Genomic DNA, 26,342 nt, shown 5'->3' on the forward strand with positions numbered 1-26,342 from the left:
TGGCAAATGCCATCTATATTTCAAAAGACATCCATGTTCTAATCAAAAATGAATTAGCAGACATGGAAACTTCAAGCACCATTTGTCATCTGGAACTCATGTTCATTAGTATATGCCTCATATCTATAACTCTGAGAAAAGCTAAGTCAATTCCCAAATTACCATAACATTCAAAACTAAACAGTAATGCATTTTAAAATGAGTGTATTGAAAATTGAATGCCAACTGAAAATAAATGATGGTACCTTTTTAAAATTAAATTACAAAAGACTTTTTTCTTTGTCCTTTCTCTTGTTGTCATCTTCAGTTAGTCTAGCTGTCACATTTCTACAATAAAAATGGCTTAGAATACAAAGGGAGATAAAAAATACCACACTTCTTAAATAAATACCTGATAAATGAACTTGCCTTGTTATAAAAGAAATCAATTGTCTGCAATGATTTTACTTACCCTATATACTTGATTATAAGCCGGTTCGTTTATAACCCCCTTTCCCCCCACAAGATGGATAAGTAAAAATGGAAACATTTTATAACCTGTTCATAAGCCGACCCTATAATTCAGGGGTCAGCAAACTTTGGCTCCCGGGCCACCAGGATAAGCCAGTGGGGGGCCGAGATGGTTTGTTTACCTTTAGCGTCCGCAGGCACGGAGGTAAACCTAAGTAAACAAAGTGTCCCGGCGCACCAGCTACTTACCCTGATGGGCCGGGACAGCAACTGGTGGGGAAAATTTTGGGTGGGGATAAGCTGGGAGTAACTAGAGCTACTGGTGAAGGAAGTGAAGTCAGATATTATAGGGATAACAGAAATATGGTGGAATAGTTGTCATGACTGGAGTACAGGTATTGAAGGGTATGTGCTGTTTAGGAAAGACAGAAATAAAGGCAAAGGTGGTGGAGTAGCATTGTATGTCAATGATGAGGTTAACTGTAAAGAAATAAGAAGTGATGGAATGGATAAGACAGAGTCTGTCTGGGCAAAAATCACATTGGGAAAGAAAGCTACTAGAGCCTCCCCTGGGATAGTGCTTGGGGTGTGCTACAGACCACCGGGAACTGATTTGCATATGGATAGAGACCTCTTTAATGTTTTTAATGAAGTAAACACTAATGGGAATTGTGTGATCATGGGAGACTTTAACTTCCCAGATATAGACTGGCGAACAAGTGCTAGTAATAATCATAGGGCTCAGATTTTCCTGGATGCGATAGCTGATGGATTCCTTCATCAAGTAGTTGAAGAACCAACAAGAGAGGATGCCATTTTAGATTTAGTTTTGGTGAGTAGTAGGACCTCATAGAAGAAATGGTTGTAGGGGACAACCTTGGTTCAAGTGATCATGAGCTAATTCAGTTCAAACTAGATGGAAGGATAAACAAAAATAGATCTGGGACTAGGGTTTTTGATTTCCAAAGGGCTAACTTTAAAGAATTAAGGATATTAGTTAGGGAAGTGGATTGGACTGAAGAACTCATGGATCTAAAGGCAGAGGAGGCCTGGAATTACTTCAAGTCAAAGTTGCAGAAACTATCAGAAGCCTGCATCCCAAGAAAGGGGAAAAATTCATAGGCAGGAGTTGTAGACCAAGCTGGATGAGCAAGCATCTCAGTGAGGTGATTAAGAAAAAGCAGAAGGCCTACAAAGAGTGGAAGATGGGAGGGATTAGCAAGGAAAGCTACCTTATTGAGGTCAGAACATGTAGATATAAAGTGAGAAAGGCTAAAAGCCATGTAGAGTTGGACCTTGCAAAGGGAATTAAAACCAATAGTAAAAGGTTCTATAGCCATACAAATAAGAAAACAAAGAAAGAAGAAGTGGGACCGCTAAACACTGAGGATGGAGTGAAGGTTAAGGATAATCTAGGCATGGCCCAATATCTAAACAAATACTTTGTCTCAGTCTTTAAGGAGGCTAATGAGGAGCTTAGGGATAATGGTAGGATGATAAATGGGAATGAGAATATGGAGGTAGATATTACCACATCTGAGGTAGAAGCCAAACTCGAACAGCTTAATGGGACTAAATCTTCATCCAAGAATATTAAAGGAACTGGCATATGAAATTACAAGCCTATTAGCAAGAATTTTTAATGTATCAGTAAACTCAGGGGTTGTACCGTATGACTGGAGAATTGCTAACATAGTTCCTATTTTTAAGAAAGGGAAAAATGGTGATCCAGGTAACTATAGGCCTGTTAGTTTGACATCTGTAGTATGCAAGGTCTTGGAAAAAAATTGAAGGAGAAAGTAGTTAAGGACATTGAGGTTAATGGTAACTGGGACAAAATACAACATGGTTTTACAAAAGGTAGATTGTGCCAAACCAACTTGATCTCCTTCTTTGAGAAGGTAACAGATTTTTTTAGACAAAGGAAACACAGTGGATCTAATTTACCTCCACTTCAGTAAGGCATCTGATATGGTTCCACATGGGGAATTATTAGCTAAATTGGAAAAGATGGGGATCAATATGAAAATTGAAAGGTGGATAAGGAACTGGTTAAGGGGAGACTACAACGAGTCATACGGAAAGGTGAACTGTCAGGCTGGAAGGAGTTTACTAGTGAAGTTCCTCAGGGATCGGTTTTGGGACCAATTTTGTTTAATCTTTTTATTACTGACCTTGGCACAAAAAGTCAGAATGTGCTAATAAAGTTTGCAGATGACACAAAGCTGGGAAGTATTGCTAATACAGAGAAGGACTGGGATATCATACAGGAAGATCTGGATGACCTTGTAAACTGGAGTAATAGTAATAGTATGAAATTTAATAGTGAAAAGTGCAGTGTCATGCATTTAGGGATTAATAACAAATATTTTTGTTATAAATTGAGACGCATCGGTTGGAAGTAACAGAGGAGAAGAAGGACCTGGAGTATTGGTTGATCACAGAATGACTATGAGCGCCAATGTGATATGGCCATTTAAAAAGCTAATGCGGTCTTGGGATGCATCAGGTGAGGTATTTCCCGTAAAGATAAGGAGGTGTTATACAAGGCACTGGTGAGACCTTATCTGGAATATTGTGTGCAGTTCTGGTCTCCCATGTTTAAGAAGGATTAATTCAAACTGGAACCGTTACAGAGAAGGGCTACTAGGATGATCCGAAGAATGGAAAACCTGTCTTATGAAAGGAGACTCAAAGAGCTTGGCTTGTTTAGCCTAACCAAAAGAAGACTGAGGGGAGATATGATTGCTCTTTATAAATGTATCAGAGGGCTAAATATCAGGGAGGGAGAGGGATTATTTAAGATCAGTACTAATGTGGACACAAGAACAATCTGGACATAAAAATAAATATAAACTGGACATAAATATAAGTATAAACTGGGCATTAGGAAATTTAGACTTGAAATTAGACGAAGGTTTCTAACCATTAGAGGAGTGAAGTTCTGGAACAGCCTTCCAAGGGGAGTAGTGGGGGCAACAGACATATCTGGCTTCAAGACTAAGCTTGATAAGTTTATGGAGGGGATGGAATGATGGGATAGCCTAAATTTTGGCAATTAATTGATTTTTGATTATTAGTGGTAAATATGCTCAATGGACTGTGATGGGATGTTAGATGGGGTGAGATCTGAATTACTACAGAGAAACACACGAAGAAATCTTTTATTTATACCCACGCACTCAGATACCACAGAATATGCTCTAAGGAGAAAGTCCAGGATACACACCTTAACACAGTTAAAATCAACTTCACCAAATAAGGACACTCCACCAGAGAAGTACATCATATTATGGAATGGGCCATTCAAACACCCTGAGATAATCTGCTTCAATACGGTGAAAAAAACCCTCACTGACTACGTACACCTATCACCCCACACTGGAACTCATACAGGGTATCATTAAACAGTTACCACCCATACTGGATGGGGACCACATCCTGAAATAAATCTTTTCCAAACTCCCTCTTCTGGCCTTCAAACAATCCCTCCACACACCCCTGCCCGAACATGGCTAAGCTCATCATCAGAAGCTTCTCACAGACCAAGAGACACCAATTCAAGTGGCCCCAGACCCTGCCAGAACAACAGATGAAACACCTGTAGGTATATCTCCTTTGCTACGATGATCAACACCTCCCACAACAAATTTTTCAAGATCCGTGGGTGCGTATCACGACATGTGGTGTACCTCAATCAGGGCACTAAATGCTCCAGCAACATGTGGTTGAAATGATACACTCACTATGCTCTCAAATGAACTCACACAGAAAAATGGCAAAAGACAAAAACACTATAGGAGTGGTGGGTGGACAATTTTCACAAAATGATCATTCCATAGCTGACCTCTTAGTCCTCTTCCTCAAAGGAAACCTGCACAACACCTTCAAAAGATGAGCCTGGGAGCTTAAATTAATAACTTTGCTAGAAACTAAAAGTCATGGATTCAGTAAAGACCCTGGATTTATGGCTTATTACCACAACCTGTAACCCACTAACCCTCCTTTGTCCTATGACTGCAGAGGTTTTAACTACCCACTTCACGACACGTGTTAATGCCTTATGCTTAACAATCTTTTCCACCTTGTATTTAGCTGTGACACTTTTCGCAGACCTGAAAAGCTCTGTATAAGCTTGAAAGTTTGTCTCTCTCACTAACAGAAGTTGATCCAGTAAAAAAAAAAAAAAAGATATTGCATCACTCACGTTGTCTCTTTAATATCCTGGAACCAACACAGTGTGACAGACCCAGACCAGTGGGGTACAGTAGTCTGGTCCTATTAATATCCAGGGAGTGGGCAGGCGAAGCCCGCCCACTGCTAAAGGACCTCCCCCCAGCCTAAGGGGAGGATCCACAGGGCCGGGACACTAACTAATTACGTGGGACAACCAATGAAAAAAACCAGGATCGGGAGTGAGGTCATAGGGCTAAACGAAGGGAACCTGATGGGGACACCGAGCAGAGAACCCTGGACAACGCCCACTTCTCCTCGAAGACGTCAAGGGAGCTAGTGGACGCCGCCCAGAGGAACTCTGCCCAGATGCGTGAACGGACGGAGGAGCGGAAATAGGCCCCACAGTCGCAGGAAATCCCATCGGCCAACCTCCTCTCCCTGGTTTTACAGATGGCTAGTTTGGCCAGGGCCAAGAGGAGGTTGATAAGGAGATCCCGTGACTTTGTGGGGCCACGGATGGGGAGTGTATAGATAAACAGGTGAGGGGAAAAGTGCAACCAAAAACGCAATAGGAGATCCAAGAGGAGCCGGAACAGGAGCTGAAACCTGGCGCACTCTAAATAAACATGCGCCAGGGTCTCCTTCACGCCGCAAAAGGGGCAGGTGTAGGGGACAAGGGTAAACCGCGCCAAGTACACGCCCGTGCTCACGGCCCCGTGAAGGAGCCGCCAACTGACATCCCCGGCAGGCCTCGGGACCAGGGCAGAATACAGGCTGGCCCACCGGGGCTCCTCACCCTCAAGAGGTGGCAGGAGGTCCCGCCATTTTGTATCGGGGCGGGACGCGAGGGTGAGGTAGTGAAGCGTGTGGAGCACGAGCATGTACAGATGTTTTCTTGGCGCGGTCTGGAACAGAACTGGCTGCAGTGTAGGCAGCCGGCTCACCGTGAAAGGGCGAGGGGGGTCAATTGGGTCCACGGGGCAGGAGCCCGATGAAAAGGTCCACGGGGCCCGGGGTGGAAGGTGGGCGGGGCGTGCCCTCTCGCAGGACCCGGTCGAGGTAAACCCGAGCAGCGGGCAGTAAAGCAGCCTTCACCTCCTGAAGTACGCGCCGGGGGGTACGAGGGCTGGAGAGCCCCATGCGCTGAGCGAGCGTCAGGGGATCCAGCCAGTCTCCCCGGTCGTAGTCCAGGAGGTCTCCGACCCTGGTGACTCCTGCCAAGACCAGCCTCTGGCGCACCGCGGGGGACTCCGCCACCTGCACACAGAGCTGGGGGTTGTGCAGCAGGGGCTCCGCGAGGAGATCAACCCCCACGGTGGCCGCCACGGACCTGGTTGTTGAAAAGAGCTTCCAGGTCCGGAGGAGGTCTTGGTAGAAGACCGGCAGCCCAGAGAGGTCTCGCAGAAGGCCCCTCGGATTGAGATAAAGGAGCTGCCTGTCGTATCGGAGCCCTCGGAAGCGGCGGAGGAAGGCGTGCGCCAATACGCTCCACGCCGGACTACCCGCACCGTACAGGAGTCTCTGTAGGGCCTGGAGGCGGAAGACGCGGACCTGAGTGCGCAGGCACTTCAGGCCCTGCCCCCCCTCCTCCAGGGGCAGGTGAAGGACCCCTGCGGAGACCCAGTGCGTTCCTGTCCAGAAGAACTCCAGAACCGCCGTCCGGAGGTTGGCCAGGAAATCCGGGGCCGGGACCAGGGTGTGGAGCCGGTACCAGAGCATGGACAGGACTAATTGATTCAGCACCAGCGCCCTCCCCCGGAGAGAGAGGCACCGGAGTAGTCCTGTCCATTTCCGGAGCCGCGCCCTCACCCCGCCCTCTAAACCATGCCAGTTCTCCGGCGGAGACGGATGCGTGGCAGAAAGGTAAACGCCGAGATAGAGCAGCGGACCCGCGCTCCACCGGATGGCCTGAAGCGTGGGTGGGAGGGAGCTCGCCTGCCACCTGTCCCCGACCACCAGGCCAGAGCTCTTGACCCAGTTGACCCGGGCGGAGGAGGCCGCCGAATAAATGGCCTGGCAAGCCTCCACCCGCACCAAGTCGCCCGGGTCCTGGACCACGAGGAGCACATCGTCGGCGTACGCCGACAGGACCAGCCGCAGCTCCGGCTCCCGGAGCACCAACCCCGTCAGCCTCCGATGGAGGAGACAGAGGAAGGGCTCGATCGCCAGAGCGTACAGCTGACCCGAGAGGGGACACCCCTGCCGTACTCCTCGCCCGAAGCTGACCGGCTCGGTCAGGGTCCAGTTGAGCCTGACCAGACACTCCGCGGAAGTGTACAGCACCTGGAGAAAACCCACAAACTGGGGTCCGAAGCCGAACGCTTGCAGAGTGCCCAGGAGATACCCGTGGTCCACCCTGTCGAACGCCTTCTCCTGATCCAGGGACAAGAGGGCGAACGACAGACCATCCCTACACCCTATTTCCAGAAGGTCCCGGACCAGATACAAGTTATCAAAGATCGTGCGGCCCGGGATGGTGTAGGTCTGGTCCGGGTGGACCACGTCCACCAGCACGGACCCTAGCTGCATCGAGATGGCCTTCACAACGATTTTGTAGTCCATGCTGAGGAGCGAGATGGGACGCCAGTTCCGTAAATCGCGGAGGTCCCCCCTCTTCGGCAATAAGGTGAGCACGGCTCGCCTGCACGAGAGAGGGAAGACCCCGCCCCGCAAAGACTCGGCCCAGACGGCGACTAGGTCTGGGCCGAGGACGTCCCAGAACACGCGGTAGAACTCCACGGTCAGCCCATCCATGCCCGGAGATTTATTGGTGGGCATGCGACGGTGGGCTTCCGAGAACTCGGCCAGAGTGAGAGGCAGCTCTAGCCGGTCCCGGTCACCCACGCTGACCGTCGGGAGTCCGTCCCAGAGCACTTTGCAAGCGGCAGGATTGGTCGGATCCGGGGAGAAAAGAGCCGCGTAGAAGGCCCTGGCCCTCCCGCATATTTCCACCGGATCCGTGAGGGGGGTGCCGTCCTCCGCCAGGAGGCAGGTGACGTGCTTTTTGGCCCCCCTCCTTTTCTCCAGGGTGTAGAAGAAGCGGGAGCCGCGATCCATCTCCCGAAGGAGGCGGATGCGGGATCGAACAAAGGCACCCCGGGCTCGATGATCCTTGAGGGCCCGGAGCTCCTCCAGCTTCTCCCGGCACGCTCCGCAGAGGGATGGATCCTCAGGGCTGGCGGCCAGACGCCTCTCCAGCTCCAAGACCTCCTGTTCCAACTGCTCTATCGCCGCATCCCTCCGTCGGCTGGCGCCCCGGGTGTAATCGCGGCAGAAGAGCCGGGCGTGCACCTTCCCCAGGTCCCACCATCGCCGCGCCGAGGGAAAGGCACGCCTCTGCCCTCGCCAGGCCAGCCAGAACTCCCGGAAGGACGCCACGAAGCCCACGTCCTCCAGTAAACTATTATTAAAGTGCCAATAGGCCGGCCCCGGCCTCTCCGCGCAGAGAGAGGCCGTCATGGTGGCAAGGTGGTGATCCGAAAAGGGGGCCGGCCGAACGCTGGAGGAGTGGGCTCGGGAAAGGTGGAAACGTGACAGGTAAATGCGGTCCAGCCGGGAGTGGCGTGACCGATGGGCCTCCACCCGGACGAAGATGAACGTCGAGACGTCGTCCGGGTAGTGGTCGCGCCAGACGTCCACCAGGAAGTGCCGTTCGACGATCTCCTGGAGGACGTCCGCGGCGGCCGGGCACTGCTTGGTCCCTGAGCGGTCCCGTTCCTCGAGGGTGGTGTTAAAGTCCCCGCCCAGGACCAGGCACTCACGAGGATCCAGGGAGCTGAGGAAGGCAGATGCCTGCTGGTAAAAACGCAACCTCTCCGGGCCCGATGTCGGGGCGTAGACATTGACGAGATTAACCACAAGCCCCTCCATGCAGACCCGGAGGTGCAGCAGGCGGCCCGGCACAGCCTCGGCGACCCCCAGCACCTCGGGCCGTAGGTCGGGGGAGAACAGGGTCGCCACTTCTGCCGAGCAAACCAAGAAGTGGCTAAAGTAGACCCTGTCCCCCCACTCCAGCCGCCAGCTAGCTTCAGCGGCCGGATCCGTATGGGTCTCCTGCAGGAAAACCACAGAGTACCCCCCGTCCCGAAGGAAGGAGAGCACCTGGCTCCTGCGGAGACCCATCCTACAGCCTCGGGCGTTCAAAGTGGCAAAGATGATCGGCGCCATGAGGAGTGCTGGGGGGGGATCTTCACCGGCAGCCACGCCCACGGCCTCCGTCGGGCCACGCAGTAATCCGTGACCAAACCCGTAGGTGAGTAGAGAGTCACGGAAGAAGCAGACCCACTGGTAGGCCACGGCGGCCTGCTTCCCAGTCCCCTTACCCTCCCCCATGAGGGCCTTTGCGGCCCAGAGGATCAGGTGGAAATCCCCCCACCGCTGGAGCGCAAGTGGGACTTTGTTACGGGAGCCACGGACGTCCTCAAGGAACTCCCGCAGCTCCTCCCTCAGCGCATGGGGGGGCGGGGTAACAGATCGATGACCATCCCCCAGCAGGGCCCCTGTCACAGCCCCGTGGCCCACCAAGGCGGGCAGGCAAGGGGCAGATCCTCGACGTGGCGTCTGATGGGCCGACGCCACGCTGTCCTCCCCACTCCCCAGTTCAACAGGGGGCGGCGGAAGGAGAACAGCAGCCCCTGATGGGTCAGGGAAGGGAAAAACAACTAAGCCCGCGCGCTGGGGAGTATCCCCAGGGACGGCAATGGCATCACGGGAGGTGGAGGGGACAAGGGTGGGGCCAGGGGTTGGTTGGCCCACACTCAAGAGGGACACCCCCTGTGAATCGGGTCCGGGTAGCGGGGCACCGACCGTCGCCTCAATGGGCTCGGCGGCCGTCAGTGAGGTGCCACCTGCAGCCGGGCTGATGGAAGACCCCAGGGGACCCTCGGAGGCAGGAGCAGAAGCATTAGTCAGGGTTAGGGAACCCGGGGACAGGGGGACCGTAGTGAGGTTGCTCAGATCGAGGCCCATTTGCAAAGGGTCGTCCTCCCCCTGTGTAACTGGGGTCAGATCCAGGGCCTCGATCTCCTCATAGATGGAGGGGAGATCGCCGTCCGCCATCCCGGGGCCCTCCCTGCCAACACCCGAAGCAACGCCCACCTCAGCGCTCGCGGGGGCTGCGGATGGCAAGCGGGCAAGAGGGGCTCCCTCGGTGGCTTCCTCGGGAAGGGACCCCGGAGGAGGGGCAGCGTCACCGTCCGGTACTGCCACGTCGTGCCCAGCCGGCACCACAAAATGGGTGTCATCAGGGGGCAAGGCGGAAGGCTCGTCAACGGTGTCCCCCTTCCTGCTCTTCCAGGGGGTCTCCGAGTCCGAAGAATGTAATGGGGCCTGAGCCTTCCGCTTGCCCCACTTCCCCTGTATTAAGGACCAGCCCTCCATGGCATCATCCGGGGGCAGGCCAACAGGGGTCAGGTCTGGGGGCAAGGGCGATGGCTCAGAGACTCGGGGAAGCAATGGAGGGGCAACAGGAACAAGGGAGGCGTCTCCCTGGGGCGGGCCCTCTCCCACGCCCGGCGTTATCTCCGCCGCACCCTCTCCCACAGCGGTGGACCGAGAAGGAGGAGGGGCAGCTTCAGGTGCCGGGCAGCCAGGGGCACTGGCGGTGACAGGGCTGGTGCTTTGCCGGAGCTCGGGGGTCCTGGACGCTCCTCCGTGCCGGGCCAAGGGGCAGTCCCTCCGGACGTGCCCCATCGCCCGGCAGAGGTAGCACCGGGCCCTCCCCCGTTGAATAATGCACCCGGTAGCGGGCTCCCTGGTAGGGGACCACAAAGGACCCCTCGAGCGCCTCACCGTCACGTGCCGCCGGCGGCAGTTGAAGCTGCACTTGCCGGCGGAACGAGAGGACATGACGGAGGGCTGGAGCAAGAGGCATGTGGAGCTGAGAAGACATATTTGCTAGAAGACTGAGGAGTACAAGCATTATCAGGCACCAGTGGTGAGGATAAAGAAGGTGTTGGGAGGAGGCCATGGGGAAGTAGTCCGGGGAGTTGTAGCTGTTGCACAGCTGTACCAGGAGGCACTCTAGACAGCTGTAGTCCACAGGGCCCTGGGCTGGAACCCAGAGTAGAGGGCGGGCCTGGGTTCCCCGCAAACCTCCCAACTCCTGATCAGACACAGGAGAAATTGACCTGGACTGTGGCTTCTACCAGAGGGGAAGGTCTCTGGGCTGTTTCCCGACCCACATGGTGAATCTGTGAGGTGAGCAAATCCACCAATAAGTACAGGACCCACCAAGGTAGAGGAGGAACTTTGTCACAATGGCTACAACACTGTAAACATATATTCTGCAAGGTATATTGTTAATTGAGCATCATAAGCATACAGTGGATGAGCACAGAGGCATAGTTTTTATTGGCTGAACAAACATGATCATGGAGATACCTTTCCGTATGACCATATGAGGCACAAGACTCAAAATGCCAATCAAGCTGTGGTTACTCAAGCAAAACTTCTACTATACTCAATTGGAATTTTGCCTGAGTAAGAACTGCAAAGTTGAAACCTAAACCCTTTCAAGAGAATTTATGACTCTGTAAATCAAAGTAAAGTATGTGGGGATGAGGAAATGTCTTTCCATTAAATTTGCTTTGCATCTTTTCCCTCTGGATAGCTGCATTGCTTGGATTTAAATTGTGTCCTTTTTCTTCAGGCATAACACTTTTCTGAACAGGGATGATCAATCATGCTGAATTATATGGTGGATTGGGGATGTGCACAAACATCTACTAAGAAATAGGTTGAGACCAACACATTTTCACTTGTCACCTAAAACAGATTATTTGAATCAAATGTCTCTAGAAGCAAAAGTAAAAGACTTTAAGTGCCTTAACCTACTAGGTCACTTGGAGACTGAAACAAATTACAGTAGATATAAATTTTTAACAATAAAGAATGGTACATAGATTTTTTTCCCTACCTGTATACTGACCACTATCTTATAAAACTCTTTACATGCACCTTTCAGTAGACTAAAGATTAATGTGGAGATAAGTCCCAGAGTCAGCACTTGCTAGACTGGAAAAAGGGTAATTTCTGAATTACTGACTTGCTGAAACGGCAGTGGTCTTATAGGACATGCTCCACAGAACAGTCACAGCAATAGATTAGGTTAGGATTTGATTTCTATATCTTATTTTACAAGAAGAAGAAGGTAGAAATGCAGTCACTTTCCCATCATATTCCTGTGAGTACAATTATTCTGAGGATAGTTGTTCAAGCGGCCAGAACTTTTTGTATATATTACAATTTTTAGAGTTAGGATCAAGCTGCAAAAATTCAGGTCTGTGTTTGGATTTCCAGTGCCCCTGTGTTTAGGAGTGATCTCGAACACCCACAAATACTCTAGAACAGTGTTTTCAATAACTACATAAAAATGACTCATGTTGTCTTCAAAACTGGTTTTTTTCCTTCCATTTTGATGCCTGTATGTGGCAACAATTCAACCACAGGAGAATGTGCCACCATGTGGAGAAACAGCCATCTTAGAATATATAGTTGTAGAACAGGGATCGGCAATCTTTGGCACGCGGCCCCCCAAGGTAAGTACCCTGGCAGGCCAGGCAGGTTTGTTTATCTGCTGCGTTCACATGTTTGGCTGATCACAGCGGCCACTGGCTGTGGTTCACCGCTTCAAGCCAATGGGGGTGGCAGGAAGCGGTGGCCAGGACATCCCTCAGCCTGTGCCACTTCCTGCCACCCCCATTGGCTTGGAGCAGCGAACTGCAGCCAGTGGGAGCCGTGATCGGCTGGACCAGCAGGTAAACAAACCGGTCCAGGCTGCCCGGGGGCTTACCCTGGCGGGCCACATGACAAAGGTTTCCGATCCCTGCTGTAGAATATTCTGAAGTTAGAGAGGCACATTTAGGGTTTATGTTGTCCCCCATAACATGACATTTGTAAACAGAGAACAAACTGTAATTGTAATGCTGAACATGAAAATATAAGCCCTCAAACTTGCAGACACATATGTGCATGCCTAATGTCACATACATCAGTTATCCCATTGTCAGATTTTTGCAATTATGGCCCATCCCGCTCCCACACACCTCTCTGTGCCGGTACATATTGAGAAATCTCCATGACCTGGACTCCACAGCATGGAAGAGATGAGGCCCTCCATAATTCTGATCTTATGTGGCAAAACTACTTACTCTGCTGCATCTGGGGACTTATGCAGCCACAGCAGACTTACTCTGTACAGTAAGTTATAGGAATTTTACTGAAAAGGAAACACCAAAAAGAAAAAAATAGAACCCATTTAATTACATCAGTTCAAAAGAAACATTTACCCTAACAGAAGGAAATTAAAATATGCCACAGATTTACAACCAACTGCTATTCTCTACGTGCTATGAATGCAGAGAACCTTCAGTAGTAGGGGCTCATAGACAAACTACCCTTATGTAAAAATGGATGGTTATGTAAATACGTCATACTGTAATCAGGGTTGGATTAAGGCACAGGCATCGTAGCCCCCCCTGGTTTTCCATAATTACATCAGAATCTCTTTCCTTCAATAAAAAATACATATGAACCAAGTGTACCCAGTGCAGATCCTGCAGTGCAGAGCCTGCAGAGGCCTTGAAATAATATCACTTAGAGGTGTAAACTATCCTGTGTAGTCCAATGTCTGGTGGTAATGGGGGTTAGTCCCAACACCCATTTCTCTGGGAGAAGCCTTGCCAACACCAGCCCATCACAGTACTCTCTATGTGGCAGGAGGGGAGGAGTTCAGCTGGCCCAGCTCACCCATCTACTGCAGGTATCCTAATTTCTGGGGTAAGTAGTGGAGGGCACGCTGTGGCTTCCCCTTCTTTTCTGCAGGGCAGAGAGGGTTGGTGTCTCTGCCCCTGCTGCTCCTGAGGTAGAGGGAAGGGGCCCTGCTGGCACTCCCATTGGTGTAGAAGGGGACTCTATGCCCTGGTCCTTTGGGAGGGGATCAGCTCCCTTTGCATCCACCATGCCATTTGGGGGCCATGTGAGTGGTGTTATTGAGGGCCTATGAACACACAAAAGTCAGGAGAACAGTGAGTGATTTATAAAGAAATGACTTTGAGTCATCTAGCAGTGTATTTCCCAGCTGAGCTGGGAGCTGAGCCCGCCCCCGCCCCCATACACACAAAAATGAAACCAATTGTGCCCTCCTGTAGTCCCACCATCTGTTGCTCTAGTCCAAACCCTCTTAATTTATATGGCTTCAACACTCTCCTCTATCCCCCCTAGGTATTCCTACACAAACACACACACTTCGGGAAACACTTTTTATCCACAGGAATAGATACTTAGATTGCGGCACCATCTTTTCTTTTTGTATATGCTTTGAAGAGCGGTGAAATATTTAATAATGTTGACATTCTAAGTGCTGTCATTGGCATTTGTGTTAGCTCCCACTAAAATGAATGAAGAAATTCACACCTGTGAGCTACCCTTTCGGGCTCTCTGCAAACTCAGGGACACACTGCTGTAACAATTATGCTTGCTTCACATTTTGAAGGGTTTCTTCACAGCCACAATTGCTAAAGACTTACTCTGGGGTATAAGTGGTCTTTCTTTAACATTCCCTCTTGCACACATAGCTAGTCCAGTGGCGCACCTCATACTTTGAGTAACAGTTGTCTGGAGGTTTTCACCAACTCCACATTGTTTCAGTATTCCAGTTGGTTTAAGCTGTGCAGCAGCCTTGCAGTGAATACAAGCATCTCAAGTGGTTTCTTGGTCTGCCAATACAGTTGTAGCTCTATCTTGGGTTTTGATGATATTCTGACTACAAGATTGCTTTCATTGTTCATACTGTTATTAACCCCCTCCACAGAATTACTGAATTAGTATGTACATTGAGGGGTGAAAGTATTCCTTACATCATTACAGGTTGCTTAAGTGACAATAAAAATCAAATTTTCATTTTAATTTGTATACTTATTTTCAATTACTTGGTACTTGCAGGCTCCAGGTCCAAAGGTACAGCTCTGGAATGCAACCCCCAGGAGAAAAGAAAGGCAGATAATAATGAAAAGCCTTGGTGGCAAGGACATGCCTCATCCTCAAACAAATACATATTTCCTCACAAAACTCTAAGCAGAAAAGGAGACTGAACTATAATGTGCTTATACTATACTGCACTGTGGCATAGAATCATAGAAGATTAGGATTGGAGGAGACCTCAAAGCAGGACCAACCCCAAATAAATCATCCCAGCCAGGGCTTTGTCAAGCTGGGCCTTAAAAACCTCTAAGGATAGAGATTCCATCACCTCCCTAGGTAACCCATTCCAGTGCTTCACCACCCTCTTAGTGAAATAGTGTTTCCTAATATCCAACCTAGACCTCACCCACTGCAACTTGAGACCATTGCTCCTTGTTCTATCATCTGCCACCACTGAGAACCACCTAGCTCCATCCTCTTTGGCACAGGGATTTTGAATGAGGGAAGAAAAACATGTTGCATTGTAGAATTTCCCAGTCCCAATCCAGGCAGAACTCCTGGTACCTGTTTAGTCCCTTGTAGTGTTCTAATTAAATCTTACTGAGATCTGACAGGTACTGACCAAGGCAGGTAATGGGTTATAATGACTACATTAATTCATATGAACTAGGTAGGGAACAAGATGGCAAAAGTTCCTAGTGAGACATTGTGACATGTTCTGTTGAGATCAGCACTTATGTGGCTCCCATTAATGTAGTATCTAAAAACGTCACAAACATTAATGAATTCATTCTAACAGCATCTCTGGAAGGTAAGGAAATATCTCCAGCTTACAGATGAGGAACTGAAGCACAGAGAAATTGAGTTACTTGTCCACGATCTGCATCAACATGAGGAACTGACTTCTGCTTTCCCAAGTCCTAGCCCAGTATAGAGCCACGAGGTCCTTCTTCCTTTCTTTTTGGCAAAGCATCAAACTATTGTCACCTAACATGCTGAGTATTGCCCTTTCAGATATCTCTACAGAATTGACATGCAATGTCTGCATGGAGAGATAACTAGTGGAGCTGCATTACCAGGAGAAAATGTCTCAAACACGGCATTAAAAGGTAAGAAAATAAGATCCTCTGATAATTAATGAATTCCACTATATCGGGAAGAAATTACCAATATGCACTCTACATTTTTAGATCATTCACTTCTCTACATATTTGTGTTTGTTTGCAATGTTTTACAATTATGTGTGATTATTTATTATTTATGATTATCAGGTATTTTACACTTTGGAGTGCATGACATGTTTGAGAGTAATGGGTTCCAGCTTTAAAGAGAGTCCAATTTATCATTTCTTAATTGCCTGCTTGGAACACAGTCAAGGCAATTTCCCTTCCCATCTGACCAAAACAGTGCTCCTATTGGCCTTGAACATTTGATCCTCAGTATCTCATATTTGGAGAGAACATATTATCAAAGACACCAATAGCTGCTCTTTGTACAATGCATGAAAAAATGCAATATTAAAATCAATAGCTCTGAAATTCACAGAAAAGAAGTATGTACAACAGGGAGTTAGAAATGAAAAATGCAATTTTTATAGGATGCTAATTATATAAAATAGCTATTCCATTTTGAGGAGAAAAAACAATATGCAAAGCTCTTAGTCCCAGATCCAGAAAGGTTTTAAGGCCCCTAACTTCAGCACATCCCTCGGCTCATGCTGCTTCCTGCAGCCCCCATTGGCCTGGAACGGCAAGCCGTGGCCAGTGGGAGTTGCGAACGGTCGAACCTGTGGACACTGCAGATAAATTAAGCGTCCCGGCTCACCAGCAGATTTCCCTGACAGGCTGTGTGCCAAATATTGCCAATTCCTGATTTAGAGGGTCCTTAAGACAAACAAACTTTGGGATTCAAAGCTCCAGAGCCAAAGTCAGAGCAAAGGAACCAGCACCAAATATGAGGCAAGGAGGACTAAAAAGACCACAGGATCAGCAATTTTTATGAGGAAAGAAAAATAATGGCAGAAGTTTGGGCAAATAAGAACCTTCAAAAGTGGATGGCTGTACAAATGGAGAAATGAAGAACAGCAAAATCTGCTAAGAAAGGTTAACTACGAAAGACATGCCACAGTGATCCCCACTTCAATGGAATTACTCACAGGCTCAAAGTTAAGCACATGCTTAAGTAATTTTCTGGAGTCAGGATCATGTGTGGAAGCAATATGGTGGTTGCTTTTGTTCAAACGATTATGTTTTACAGTGCAATGGTGCTTTCCAGCCTATGAGAAAAGGATTTGCTCACACTGTTATGTCATTCTGTTAGTAGATAGCTTCCAGCTGAAACTTTTATGGGTGAAAAGTGGCAATATATAATAACCAACAGCACTCTGGGGGAAATGCTGGTCTCCTCAGCATGCATGCAATGCTTATCAAGATTAATCTTAGATGGCCTGTTCAAGTACCACAAATGGATGAAAAAGTATATCCAGCTGATCTTTGGTGAAGTGACTGATGGAAAATATGCATGAGATGGTCTAAGTAATCACTGAAAGTATTCAGTCTAAAAGAAGTTACCAGTGTGTAATATTGACAAAGAGCATTTGGAAACTATGGCTACCAAACTAACGGGAGATAAACAGCAAAAGATGAAGCGAAGCTGTTTGAAACAACATTCATGCGGATGCAAAATAAAGTGCCAAGAACACCTGCAACAGTCACAGTCAGTGCATAAGCCTAACCAGCAATACCAGGGTGTGTGCCTGGACTGTGGCAGAACATGCAAGACCTAAATTGGACATTAAAGCCATAAATCCATCCAATTTTCTGTTACAAAGTGACAATCTTCTCTTTTTCTGTATTCTTCCTACAATTCATCCTAGTGTTCAGCTTGTTTTCTCAACTGTAGGTGACATTTGGGCTGAAGTTTGCAAGGAATTCATTCTAGGGGAGAAAACTCTTGTAACTTATGATCCTTTTCTTTTTGTTTTGTTTTTGTGTAGGAGCTTGCAAATAGGTGTTCTCTCCTTTTATTTATTTATTTTCCCTCCCAGACTCATTATTCTGCATTAAACTACATTCAACTGCATTTGTCATCTATTAGTCTGGTTATTGACTGCATTGTTCCTCATTATTTACTGTTCCTCCTAATTTAGAATCACCTAGAAATCTTGCTTTCTATAGCATTATCCAATTCATTTATATGAATAAAATAATAGAGGACACAGCAGTAATGTCTGCAGTACTAGCACTTCACTAATAACTTCTGCCCAGTTTATAAAACAAAGCAAAGAAACTACTTACTTTTGTTTCTTGTTCACTTGCAAATATTTACTGAGGAAAATTGTGTTGTGTGATTTTGCACTTTAGGGGTTAGTCTGTGCTAAAAAACTGAGTTTCTAATAACTAGGCTTAGAAGGATTAGATTTGTATTAGTATAGGCCAATAAAGGTCGGTTTCACTTTACAGACACAAACCTCCAAAAAAAGATTTGCATTGCTAACAATGTATAGATAGGCAAAGTAAGAAAAATGCTGCTTGAGAACTTATTAGAGTTTGATTTAAGGATGTTTACTTTGTATATTTTGACATGTGGTGTTGGCAATTTGTGTTTTAATGGTTATAACGCTTTAACTTTTCTAAATCGACATCTATTGTCCATAAATAATTATTGTGTGACATCCCCCCCATAATTTTCTGCAACTGTGAAAATATAAATAGATAAAAATTAACTCAGAAATAAACATTGATACTATCCACTGAAATTATACAAAATTTAAAATTGAATTCCATCAAGCCTACTGTTAACAGTGTTTGTATATTTTATATATAATACCACTAGACAAATAAACACATGCTTACATGCACTCTGATGTCTATGTTCATATAGAAAGAGCAGCTAAATTAAGTATTTGGAACAGAAGGAAAATTTTCAGTTTATGGGATTATATTGTCTAGTCATAAAAGCTTCTAATGTGCTCACCATTAAAAGGCAGCACTTCCCATTCATTACCATATATTTGTGTCCGAGAAGCACTGGTTTTCCCTATTTTTAGAATATGAAATAACTGTTATCTGTTGGCAAATGCTGACTTTTTCATGACAGTCAAAGAGTATATTGGACAGCACGGTACCTGAGGCGCTTTAGGGAGTTGTTGATTATATACATATACTGCCTAATCCTGCAAACCCTCCACATATTAAACTTTCCAAGCTAGAAGGCTCAGACTGAAAATATAAGGCTTTGGTTCATAATATATTGTTCTGTATGTCTTATCTTCAGTGCTGTATAATTCTTTATATATAAACCTTTAAACTTCTTTCAAACCTCCTTTAGCTTGGTTACTGAATTTTCAATTTCTTTCTCTCCCTTAGGATAGATTAGATATATGGTGGTTTGCTTGTTTTTGTAAACCTTGAGTATTTTAACCAACTCTATTCTTCTAGAATCTAAAGCACTAGAAGTATATGATACGATGTGACTATGTTACAAGAAGACATATGCATTTGTTTTTTTACCATTGTGAAATTACATTGGGATCTGATCCAGACTCTGTTAATGCATCTAGATGTATGGTAAGAAATTTAATTTTTAATTTAAATATAGCAAAATGTTCTAGATTAATGTTCTAAACTGACTGCCAATTTTCCAAGTTATAATGCTCAGCAGTTCTTCGTTTAGCTTTTGCAGAGTTGAGCAAAAAAAGATTCAAAGATTAAAAAACATTTTGTGTTGCTTTCTAACAATTTTCTAATTTGCTATTTTTTAAAAGTAAACTAGTAAAGTAACTAGATTTTAAAGTAAAAACATCTTATATTGTGTCTCTTTATGCCAAGATATAGCCCAATGGAATTCTGTTTATGTGATTGCTGTCAATGATGCAAAGTCCATGTTTTGTGATTTTGGGATGATTTTCTTTCTTCATATATGATACCTTACCACAAACACTTAGGAGCCCTTTGTTTGCTTAGTTTTTGAAATGTAAATTTACTTATTTTAAGAAACAAAACAATACTCTAAAGCAGAGACAGCAGTGGGTCATGCATCACAGGGTAATCAAAAAAAGTGTAACACAAACACACACATACATATGGATATGCTAAAAGGTTGAGAGGAGAAGAAAAGAGAAGTAAATAGGTAGTGTTCCTACGTGTCAGGTGAAGACTGTTTCATAATCAAATAAAACAGTTAAAGTTTTATCTAGTCTCCAGGTCACTTTTTGAAATGAATTTTGGTCAACTTCTAAGAAGGGAAGGCAAACTGTAAATATAACACTAGGACCCATTTTACTTTATTTCTCTGTGAGCTTTTCTGTGTTAAATGTACTCCAGACCCTTGTAAACCAAGTAGGATTTTATTTGTATAAGAAAATCTCAAGGCAAAGTGTAGTTCCCCAACAAGTCCTCCCACTCTCTCTTTTTAATTAAGTATGTCTCAAAAGGAGCAAATTGTGATACTTATTCCCTTTCATAATCTTTATTTACAAGAACACCGCAACTGGGTAACATAAAACAAAAGAGATTTATTTACACTAGTGTTTATACACAGTTCAAAAAGGAACAGAAAAGAAGCAGAGAACAGAATATCAGAGAAACAAAGACAAACACATTTTACCCTCAATGTACCTAAGTATCCAATTGAGGAAATGATACGCACATCACCAGTTCCTTCCTTTATTGCTCTTTCTTGGAGTTGAAAGTCATACTAAACTAAGCTGAAGGTAAAACATAACCTTGTTGGCAACAGTCAAACTTCAACAGCCTTCAGATAAGTTAACTTCTCCCTGCCTTCTAAAACCTCTCTACCCAAAATTATCCAAGAAAGTGTATCTCAGAAGTATTTGCAGTGCCAGCAAGTTACAATAAATCTGGGGGTGTGCTGTGCTGTAGTTCTTTGGGTTAGGATACAAATAATGAGAAATAAAGGGAAAAATGAGAAGCCCTGGCTGGGATGATTTAGTTGGGGTTGGTTCTGCTTTGAGCAGAGGGTTGGACTAAATAACCTCCTGAGGTCTCTTCCAACTCTATCTTCTATGATTCTATAGACCACTAGGAATGGGAGCAAGTAAAAACAGTAAGGGCCAAATTTTCAGAAGTGGCCTCTAATTTTAGGTGACTAATTCTGAGAGCTCAGCTCTAGACAATGGTGCAAAACTGAAGTCAACGGGAAATTTCAGGTGCTTAGTATCTCTGAAAAATCAGAATTCCCCTGTGACTTTAGGCAAGTCAATTTCTCTGCACCTCAGATCCCTATCTATAAAATGGGGATAATACTACCTTTTTAGAGGTCTTGTAATAGTATTTTACAGCTATCAATTTCATTTTAGTTTTTCATTTGTTTTGCAGTTCTGCACTTGTAGCTCATAAAAAAGATTCCTACATTTCCACAAAAACAGCTAACTTAAGTGTAGAGCTTGCAATGAAAGAGATTGAAAGGGGGTTTTAAACAACTGCATTTTTGCTTCTGGTTTCTGTTGAACTCAACTCTGAGATAACCACCAAAATGGTACAATATAGTGGGTAATACTACTTAATACATTTTTTAATGTGGCAGGTCAGGAGAGTCACAGTCAGGGTTATCCAGAGCCCACTCTACATAGGCAAGGAAGCAGAAAAAGAACAGTTTCCTACCACCTCAGGTTTCAAAGGAGATCAAAGAAGTACCCTTTACCTAGGTATTTATGCTACATCAACAAAATGATTGTCTTTATAAAGACAAAGGTCAAAGACTACCCAAAGCAGACCCTTCCCTATTAGCTATTCCCAGTGACAATACCTGAAACAGCAAAGCACATCCTTCTTGTGGTGCAAGGGGAAATTAATTAATTCATTACAGCTGAGGCTAACCTTCCTTTTTTCATGTACAGATTAGTGACAATCCTTACCCTGATGTTATGCAGCTGTGGTCTTTTCTCTGCTCAGCTCAATGGGTTTACTTTCTTCCTGCTTATCACTGGTTAAAAGGTCCACAAGTCCCATCATAATCATTTATGCATCTTTGGTGAATGTAAATGTGTAAACTTGTTTTGGATCCCACTGAACTCTTAGGGTATGTCTACACTACAAGACTATTTCGAATCAACTTAAGTCGAATTTGTGGAATCGTCGTTATGAAGTCGAATTTGTGTATCCACACTAAATACACTAATTCGACTGTGTGAGTCCACAGTAACGGGGCCAGCATCGACTTTGGAAGCGGTGCACTGTGGGAAGCTATCCCACAGTTCCCGCACTCCCCGCTGCCTATTGGAATTCTGGGATTTCCCCCCAATGCATGCTGGGGGAAAAATGTGTCGAGGGTGGTTTTAGGTAACTGTCATCATTGAACCGTCAATCACGCCCTCCCTCCCTTCCTGAAAGCGCCTGCGGGCAATCTGTTCGTGCACTTTTCTGCTCAGTGACAGCGCGGGCGCCACAGCACTGCGAGCACAGAGCCCGCTGCAGTTATGGCCGTTGTCAACTCCTCGCACCTTATCGTCCACCTCTTCCACAGTCAGCTGCTGAGAAATAGGGCTATTTTTCAATGGTGCTGCGAGCACCGGTGGACCATGGGGGACGTTTTACCAACATCAACGTCGGGTGGCCAGGCAAAGTTCATGACGCGCATGTTTTCAGGAACTCTGGTCTGTTTAGACGCCTGCAGGAAGGTAGTTTCTTCCCGGACCACAAAATAACTCTTGCGGATGTGCAGATGCCTATAGTGATCCTCGGGGACCCAGCCTACCCGCTAATGCCCTGGCTCGTGAAGCCCTATGCAGGCGCCTTGCACAGCAACAAGGAACTCTTCAATTACCAGCGAGCAGCGTGACCTGTGACTGTTCAGTTTCTTTACAGAGAAGCTGAACCTGCCCCTGTTTCTTTACCAAGTTACTGTTGACTAGCATCTGCAGTTACATACCCCGTCCACCCCGCTTCCCCCACTTCCAACACACGTTTAAAAATAAAATACATGTTCCACTGTAACTTTACAAAGGTTTCTTTATTGATGACTTTGCATTAAAGGGTTGAAACTGGGACACAGACTGTGCTGCATAGGGTGTGCAGTGATGTAAAGACCGCCTCTAAACTCGAGGAATGACAGGCTCCTGCTCCCAGAGCGCTCTGCAGTGCCGGACTGGTTGTTTCAACTGAGCCTGCCATCCCTCCTTTTTGGGACTCTGTGTGTGGGGGCTATGTGGCCTTGTGGCGGGGGAGGACGGATACAGATTCCTCTGCTGCGTGGCTCTGTGGTCCAGGACAGGGACCGTTGCATGAGATCTGTAACCCGCCTCCCCCGCTACAAAGTCACGTACCCCCCCACCCACACAGAACCTGCAAACCACCTCCCATACCGACCAGGGTGCCTACTGACTGGACTGTATGTGTGACCTGCTGCTGATCCTGCCCCCGTGTCTGTACCCTGGTAAAGGTGATTGTCCTGTCCAATTACCAACCCCCTTTTCCCCCTTCATACACAGTCTCCTCTAAAAGAACATGACGGAAACAGTAATTAACAGAAAAGTCTTTTTTTTTTATCAACTAGACAGTTAGGGGATGAAACTGGGACGGGGGCTTGGGTGAGGCGGGAAGGAAAGGACTTCTCAAAATTTAGGGTATGAGAGCTTTTGGGTACTTGAGCACTCTGCTGGGGTGCAGTGACAGTTTTCATGGACCCTGGCACCCCTCCTTCTGGTTATTTTGGGTGAGGGGGGTATGGGACTTTGTGGCGGGGGAAGGCGGTTGCAGATACACTGCAGGGGGGCTCTGTCCTCCTGCCTGCGGTCCTGCAGAACATGCACAAGGCGCCGGAGCGTGTCCGTTTGCTCCCTCATTAGTCCAAGCAGCGTTTGAGTCACCTGTTTGTCTTCCTCACACCACCTCTCCTCCCGTTCGCTGTGTGAGCGCTGGTACAGAGAGAGGGTCTCCCTCCACTGGCTCTGCTGGTCCGCCTTGGCTTGGGAGCAGCCCATAAGTTCAGCGAACATCTCGTCCCGTGTCTTTTTCTTTCGCCGCCTAATCTTTGCCAGCCTCTGTGAGGGGGATGCTGTGGCAGGTCTGGAGACAGTCGAAGCTGTATGATGGGAAAAAGGGAGTGAATTCCTTGCAAAGATACATTTTTGCGAACAATGAACACAGTCTAGTCTGTGTCTGTGAACAAGAGCATGCACAGCACCTATCTCATGCGCACTCCTGCTGCAGGCAATCCGGAAAGCATAAACTCTGCCCCTGTTCCACCCCATCGCAGTGTCCCCCGACCCTTGGAATTCTGGGTTGAGATCCCAGTGCCTGATGGTGCAAATTTCATTGTCGCGGGTGGTTCTGGGTACATGTAGTCACTCATTCCTTCCTCCGGGAAAGCAACGGCAGACAATCATTTCGAGCCTGTTTTCCCTGGATTACCCTGGCAGACGCCATAGCATGGCAACCATGGAGCCTGTTTTGCCTTTTGTCACTGTCACCGTATGTGTACTAGATGCCACGGACAGAGGCAATTCTGCAGCGCTACACAGCAGCATTCATTTGCTTTTGCATGACAGCACAGATGGTTATCAGCCATATTGTACCATCTACCCTGCCACTGTAAATTGGCAAGATGATGATGGTTACCAGCCGTATTGCATTATACCTTCTGCTGCTGTCATAGGTGCCCCTGGTCAAGATCAGCCGGGGGCGCAAAAGACAAAACTGGGAATGACTCCCTGAGTCAATTCCTCCTTTATGGTATCTAAAAATAGAATAATTCCTGCATAGAAGATGGGGCTAGTGTAGTAGAGATCCAGTGTTTCAGAGAGCCAGAGAGCACAGCCGCTCCGTGTCAGATTATGCAGGAATGATGAGCTGCATGGCATTCACAGGGGGTGCTCCTGCAACAACCCCACCTGTTGCTTCCCTCCTCCCCGAGCCTTCCCAGGCTACCGTTGCAGTGTCCCCTGATTTGTGTGCTGAAGTAATAAAGAATGCAGGAATAAGAAACAGTGACTTGTTACAGAAATGAAATGAAATGAGGGGAAGGCAGCCTCCAGCTGCTATGATTGTCCAGACAGGACATTAAGCAGTGTGGTGGGAGAGGAAAACAGCATCCTGCTGCTATGACAGTCCAGGCAGTACAGAGTCTTTTCTTTACACATGAAGGGCGGGGGCTGATGGAGCTCAGCCCCCTGTTGCTATGATGAAGACGGTTAGCAGGCCATCTACTTATGGGCTGATGATGAGGATGGGTACCAGTCGTATTGCACTACACCATCTACAGCAAGGCTGATGATGATGACGACGGATATCAGTCATATTGCACCGTCAGCCACCCATGGGGGGGTGGGGGGAAGGATGCTACAGTACAGTGCCGCAGCATCGCGTCTACCAGCAGCATTCAGTACACATAGGGTGACATTTAAAAGAGTCAAGAGACGATTTCTTTTCCTTTTCCTTCTGCGGGTGGGGGAGGAGGGTACATTGATGAGCTATGCCCTGAACCGCCGCGGACAATATGTTTGACTGTACAGGTATTGGGAGATCAGCCAAGAATGCAAATGCTTTTCGGAGACTGCAGGAACTGTGGGATACCTTGCGTCCTCAGTCCCCACTCCCTCCATGAGCGTCCATTTGATTCTTTGGCTTTCCATTACGCTTGTCACGCAGCAGCGTGCTGACTCTCTGCTACGCCGTCTGTCCGGAGATTTTTTAAAAATACTTTGGACCAGGCGTAACATTATGGTAATTTTCCTAATTAGATGCAGGAGTCGCCGAGCGAGATCGCCCTGAGGAGGGTCACTGAAGGAGATAGAGAGCGCATGCTGCGTGAAAGCCAGCACAAAGCAGGGGCCTATGCTGCCAGTATTATGGAGGCAATGCTCCCAGAAAACCTCAATAAAGCCTGGCGCGGAAAATTGTGCTACCACGGAGCACCCAATAAGACAGCTTTCCCCAGGAACCTCCTGCGGAGGCTTTTCGATTTCCTCCTGGAGAGCTTCGTGGAGATCTCCCTGGATTATTTCTGTTCTATCCCCCATATATATAGAGACCTCCTTTACACACACTTCAGATTCCTGTTATATTAAGAATAAAAGTTTACATGATTAAAGCACTTACCGACTGCTCCTTCCCCTGATTCAGGGTCCGGGTTAACGGCCGGGGAGGGTTGGTAGGGGATCTCCGTGAGGGTGATGAAGAGATCCTGGCTGTCGGGGAAACCAGCGTTGTAAGCGCTGTCACCTGCCTCGTCCTCCACAAACCCTTCCTCATCTTCTCCATCCGCGAACATCGCCGAGGAACTGGCCGTCGACACTGTCCCATCGTCAGAGTCCATGGTCACTGGTGGGGCAGTGGTGGCAGGCTCTGTAGTGTCCGTTTGCCGCTTTGATTTTTTGGTAGCCTTGTCTGGGGTCCTTGATTTTCACGCGGCGCTGCATTGCATCCCGCCTGTATCCTCTGTCTCTCATGGCTTTGGAGACCTTCCCGTAGGTCTTTGCATTCCATTTTTTGGAGCACAGCTCCGAAAGCACACACTCCTCGCCCCACACACTGATCAGATCCAAGACTTCCCGGTCACTCTATGCTGGGTCCCTCTTTCTATTCAGAGATTACATGAACTCCTCTGCTGGAGAGCTCTGCATTGCTGCCGGTGCTGCTGAGCTCGCCCCGATGTCCAACCACAAAATGAGATTCTAACTGTCCAGACAGGAAAAGGAATTCAGATTTTCCCAGGACTTTTCCTGTGTGGCTGGTCAGAGCATCCAAGCTCGGACTGCTGTCCAGAGCGTCAACAGAGTGGTGCACTGTGGGATAGCTCCCGGAGCTACTAAGTTCGATTTGCATCCACACCTAGCC

Source organism: Mauremys reevesii, linkage group 2 (genome assembly GCF_016161935.1).
Source record: "Mauremys reevesii isolate NIE-2019 linkage group 2, ASM1616193v1, whole genome shotgun sequence".
Taxonomy (NCBI): domain Eukaryota; kingdom Metazoa; phylum Chordata; order Testudines; family Geoemydidae; genus Mauremys; species Mauremys reevesii.